Below are 6,110 nucleotides of genomic sequence, written 5' to 3' on the forward strand. Positions count from 1 at the left end.
TTGTAATTCTTTTCTTTTCATGGAACTGGATTCGCCTGGTGACTTCTTACGCCGATTTTGTATGTGTTTCATCATTCTAAGCACTAATTAATTTACTCATGAAAGAGGTAAATAGCAGAACCCCTACGAGATTATTCATTTTTCTAAGAAACGACATGCAAACTTTGGGCACCCTTCTACGAAACGAGTCGAGTACGGACCGTGGTTTTCATGTTGGCTTCAGGACGGACGCAAGATGATCAAGCATCACCTCCAGAAAAGCTGCAACGCATAATATAAGCCCACAACGTTATTCTTGATATACTTACTATATAAAACCAATGACTGTCAATCAAATAGCTAGTTCTTCAAGAATCATTATGTCTCTTTCGGTGCTTGAAGCCAAGAATATGACCCTTCTCCCACATTTATAGCCATTTTCTTCACAAATTTTTCCCTCGATTCTGGGTTAAAGTTCTAAGAAGCTACAAGCTTATCTCTTCACTGGGAGTATATATAATACAGGGATACATCTTGTCATTCCAAAATCAAATCAAACAGCTTTATCTCGGATTTATTTCTTTAGTCAACATTAGCATTAAATCCTTTAAGAAAATACCATAGCTATTTTGCTAATCTATAGTACCTGAGACAGTTGTTATGGATACGGGAAAGGTCATCCTGGTTGTATTTTCAGTAGTTCTGGTTTTCAGGTTGGCTCAGAGTTTTGATTACTCTGAAGAGGACTTGGCATCAGAGGAGAGACTCTGGGACTTGTACGAGAGAGATGGAGGGGTCAACACACAGTTTCCCGCAGCCTCACTGAAAAACAAAAGCGCTTCAATGTATTCAAGGCAAATTTGAAACATGTTCACAAGGTGAATAGCAAGGACAAGCCTTACAAGTTGAAACTGAATAGGTTTGCTGATATGACTAACCATGAGTTCTTGTAACACTATGGAGGCTCAAAGGTTAGCCACTACAGGATGCTCCATGGACCAAGACAAGGAACTGGGTTCATTCATGAGGGTACAAGTAACCTTCCTTCCTCTGTTGACTGGAGGAAGAATGGAGCAGTAACCAGTATCAGGGACCAAGGCAAGTGTGGTAAGTCTCTGATCACTGGATTTTTTTTCTCTTTCCGCCTCTACCTATCGGTGTTAATTAATTTGTTAAGATTAAGTTTTACGGTATATATATATACTTGGCAAATATATATGACTTTAGATCTTGCTTAATTTGAACAATATTACTCAAAAATTCCTGCTGTTATTATAGGTAGCTGTTGGGCATTTTCAACTGTAGCAGCAGTGGAAGGCATAAACAAAATCAAAACGGGAGAGCTGGTCTCTTTATCTGAGCAAGAGCTAGTTGACTGCGATTCTGATAACCATGGCTGCGATGGAGGATTAATGGAAGACGCATTTAAGTTTATTAAGCAAATTGGTGGATTAACATCAGAGAATTCGTATCCTTACAGAGCTAAAGACGAATCTTGCGACTCAACCAAGGTTAAGATGACCTCTGCGTCAAGATTAATTCTCCATTAATTGCATCTTCCTGGTGCATATGGGACCATAACTCCTCTTGCTGTAGCAGATGAATGCCCCAGTTGTGAATATTGATGGGTATGAAATGGTTCCTGAAAATGATGAAAATGCCTTGATGAAAGCTGTCGCAAACCAACCTGTAGCAATCGCAATGGATGCTGGTGGCAAGGATCTCCAGTTCTTTTCCGAGGCAAGTTTCTGACTAAATTTTTAAAATGATAATTCATAGAACCATAAACATTGACTGAATTTTAGCAAGCCAAGAATCCAATATCTCCAGCTATATATATTATTAACGAATACGGATTTTGTGTGCTCTGATTGCAGGGAGTATTCACTGGAGATTGTGGCACAGAGCTGAATCATGGAGCTGAATCAAGATGGAACGAAGTACTGGATAGTGAAGAATTCATGGGGCACTGATTGGGGTGAAAAGGGATACATAAGAATGCAACGAGGGATTGATGCAGAGGAAGGATTGTGTGGTGTAACTTTGGAGGCCTCCTACCCAGTCAAGCTGCGCTCAGACAACAAGAAAGCACCATCTCGCAGGGATGGAGATCAGTCGATATGGCCAAATAAGAGAGTAGATCACCTCACCCATGTATGAAGGACGAAACAAAAAAAATCTTTAAAAAACAATTGTAAACCTGCAATGAATGAATTTGAAAAATAAAAAAATTATAAAATTTAATTTTTAACGAGCTTTAAATTAAATAATCAAATAAAAATAATTAATGTAAAAATATATCTGAAAAGAAGATCAATATAAACTCTAGTTAATTTTTTAAACTCATGATCTGAATCATAAGGTTATGATTATCCTATAAAAAAATTACAAAGTTTAATTTCAAATTAATTTAATAATAAATAATAAATTAAAAAATAACTTAAAAAAATTAAAATTAAAATTAACATATATCACACCTTTTAATTTTGGTTGACGAATAGCAAGAGGATGAGAGAGAAAAGACGGGGAAGAAGGAAAAAATGTGGCTGCCATGTAATCATTGATCATGGACCTACACGTGTTGTTTTAATGGATAAAACTTGACGCGACGCTTTTAGACGCCACCATGTCAGTCTAGTTGGCAAGCATGTACACCCCACCCCACTATATTTATTTTAATTTCAAATTTGATCTTTTTAAACTTAAATATTTTACATAAACTTAATTTAATTTTATTTTATTTTACTAAATCCATAAATAAAATAACATTCTAACCATCATCATTAAAATAGTGTTGTTCTAAAAGAAATGCAGTGTCCAAAAGAAGACAGGCATCCGTGCAAGGGGGTCTTTCAAAAGCTTTTTTTATTTTACTTGTATCGAGCACGTACTATTCAGTTTCTTTTTTTTTTTCTTTTTTTTTTCTTTCTTGATTGTAATAAATTAAGAAGAAGGATCCAAGTGGCCAACCGTGTCGTCTTGATCAGCACAAAAGAACATACTGCGCACGCATGCCACTATCTCCACGGTGCCCACTGGCCACTGTCCAGTCACTTCTCCCGAACCAAAATCTTTGACCATTTACCGGCCATTCTTCTCTTTCCCCGGTCTGATAAACGATGCACCACCGGTTATAAATAACTGCTAACAACCACAATAATAACGCTATGCAAACAAATTTATTCATTTAAAATTTATAAGATCATATATATATATATATATATATATATATATATATATATATATATATATATAAAAGAAACAAACAGACAATTTTCTTACAAACCCACCATGAAAATTTGACATAAATCACAGTACTGAATAACTAGCAAGGTGCAAAAACAAGGCAATGCAACTAAAATGAAGAAAAAAAGAAGAAGCATTAGCACTAGGGATCAATGATTTTTTTTTTTTTTCTCTATCTTCTTTATATATATATGATCTTATAAATTTTAAGTTGAGTTGAGTTGTTATTGGATTTTTTTTAAAATTAGTAAAGTAAATTAAAAGTTTTCATAGAATATTACTATTTGAAAAAGATTTGGTGTAATAGCATATTTTCACTTTGTCGTGTTTATGGAATGCGATATTTACTAAATATCATTATTTCTAAGCGTGACAAGATAGTTGTCGCGCTTCAGAATAGCGTCGTTTAAACTTGTTGCTCTTTTGAAGCGCCACAACTGCCAATCGGTCAGCCGGTTGGATACATTTGTATATTCGATCAACCGTTTCACATAAAAATCATAATTTTATGAATTTTTCTTTCAAATATGTTTTATGGGTAAAAATATCATCTTTGTCAACTTATAGACTAAAAAACAAACTCCAATTAAAATATTAAGAAGTTATTATTCACGTAGTAGTTCTCACAAGTGATTATGACTAGTTTAGACTTAGGAAGAGGTTTAGTCGCGTAAGATCGAATGATGACTCAAAATGATCATAACTTTTGATTCGATTGCTGGCTCGAATTCAAATTTGTACATAAGTTTTCGAAAGCTGTTTTCCTTGAAGTAGTTATGAAATTGCTACTATAACCATCGTATTTTTAAATTTTAAAAATGTTACTATGGAATTCTAATTTTGGTAATTTTATGGTTTTTTTATGAATCGATTGACCAGTTAATCTTGAATTTAAATAGATGTCGCGGTTATAAACCACGATATCAATTAAAATCTTGTTATTATTTGCATATATAATCAATATTGGAACCGTGATTTTAAGAAATATGTTATTTAACAATCAATATATATATATATATATATCATTTTACGATGCGAATTGCACAATTTATCCGTTATTATTAGTAATTAGTAATTTGGTAGTGTTCATAAAGAAGCCTGGAGATTCGTCTTGCAGTGCTTGATTGCTGGTTGAAAAGAAACAGTAACTGTCAGCAGTGCCCGGCAATTTGATGCCAATAATACGAGGTTGAAAGATGTATATTTGTACTGTACAGAGAGATCCAAACGGCTGAACGGGATGCCTGGAGAACCCAACGAACGTGGCAGCTATCAAGTGGCCCACGTGTCAAAACCCCAAGAAACGAGAGAAAATTAAAGAGCACGAAGACACGCAGATGGATCAGCGACGGTGGCAGTAAGAGAGGTAGAGGAGGAAGCTAAACGACAGAAAGCATTTAAAATGGGTACTGAGAAAGAGCAAGAAAAGGAGGGAGAGGATTGGAAGAGCTTCCGCCCTGTGACAGGAAAGAACAGAAAAACAGACCACTGCGGAAGCACGGCCAGGCCAACAAGCATCCAGCACAGACGAGGATGGAACAGAAGGATTGCAAATTAGACGGGGCAATTTCAAGTGAAGCTTGTAGAGTTGATTAAGGTATTGATTGGTATTCTGACTCTACCATGTTTTTTTTTTTTCAATTTTTAATTTTTTAATATTAAATTGTTATATTTTTAGTATTTTTTTGGAAAGTTTTAATGTAGTAGTAATAATAATAATAATAATATATTAAGCTTAATTATACTCTAAAACAGGCCCCTTGTAAGTCATGTTAATTAGTTCAGATTTAAGAGAATTGTTTTTAAGCATAGTAGAAAGTAATATAGTATAAAATTTAGAGTTTATTGAAAAGTTTGTCAATTATTTATTTATTTATTTATTTATTGCTAGACTTTTTACCTTTTTATTTTCGAATTTCTTATTCACGCTAGTAAAAGATATCTTATTTTAAGAAGTAAAAAAGGCAAATAAAAAACCAACCAAAGCTTCTTTTTGTTAAACTGCTCAACAAATACTATAATAATTATCCGGGTCTTATAAATTTAATTAAGAATAAAATTTAGCTGAGTCATGCTAATTTGCCGCCGAGTCAGGCAGGGCTTTGGCCTTTCAGGGCTCTTTGTGTCAGCGCCTGGTGGTGGATGTAGTACGGATGAAGGTCAAAAGGCCCTGGAGCCACTGGTACTGCCACGTATACCAGCTGCAACCTGGCATTGGATTCCTGCTCATCAGCAAAATCACATGGTCTCCTTTCTCTTTCGTGATAAATTAGTGATTAATAAGTGAGTACGTGGAAGTACGGTAGCTGTTTTGAGATATATTTTAAATATGTAAATGAAATTATTATAATTTATTTTCAAATAAAAAATATTCTGCGCCAAACACACATTAATACTACTACAGATTAACGTATAGATAACCGAGCCTCTCTCCTCTCCCTCAGATCAAGAAAGGGAGAGTCTACGGCGAAGAAACATACAGCTCTATGTATAGAAATAGAAATATACTTTTCCATTTTACAAATGGAAAAGTATTAAAATAATTTTTTATTTTTTTTAATATTAATATAGCAAATCAATCCGAAATCATAAAATAATTTTATTTTAAATAAAAAAAATTCAAAATTTACCCTATCTTGTCTGCAACGCAATGTCAAACATCAATCTAAAACATAAAACATAAACTATGCCAAGTTAGTAAAAATAAATAAAAATTAGATTAATCCGAGTTACCCAACCTACAATCAAACATTTAGTTAAATCAATCATCTAACTGAGTTTAATAAAATAAATCGTTCTACCATGTGTTTTAAATGTGAGTTAGTATGAGGGCTTGGTTTGTGTAGATGCAGTGTTGTGGGTTCACTAAAAGAATTGTTTGGTTT

At 34.0% G+C, this 6,110-nt stretch overlaps 1 pseudogene; it reads left to right on the forward strand.

The window, feature by feature from the left end:
- The first annotated feature begins 639 nt into the window (after positions 1–639).
- On the forward strand, positions 640–2,139 carry LOC112328956 (vignain-like; annotated as a pseudogene).
- The last annotated feature ends 3,971 nt before the right edge of the window (positions 2,140–6,110 follow it).

This window comes from Populus trichocarpa, chromosome 10 (assembly GCF_000002775.5).
Source record: "Populus trichocarpa isolate Nisqually-1 chromosome 10, P.trichocarpa_v4.1, whole genome shotgun sequence".
Lineage (NCBI taxonomy): Eukaryota > Viridiplantae > Streptophyta > Magnoliopsida > Malpighiales > Salicaceae > Populus > Populus trichocarpa.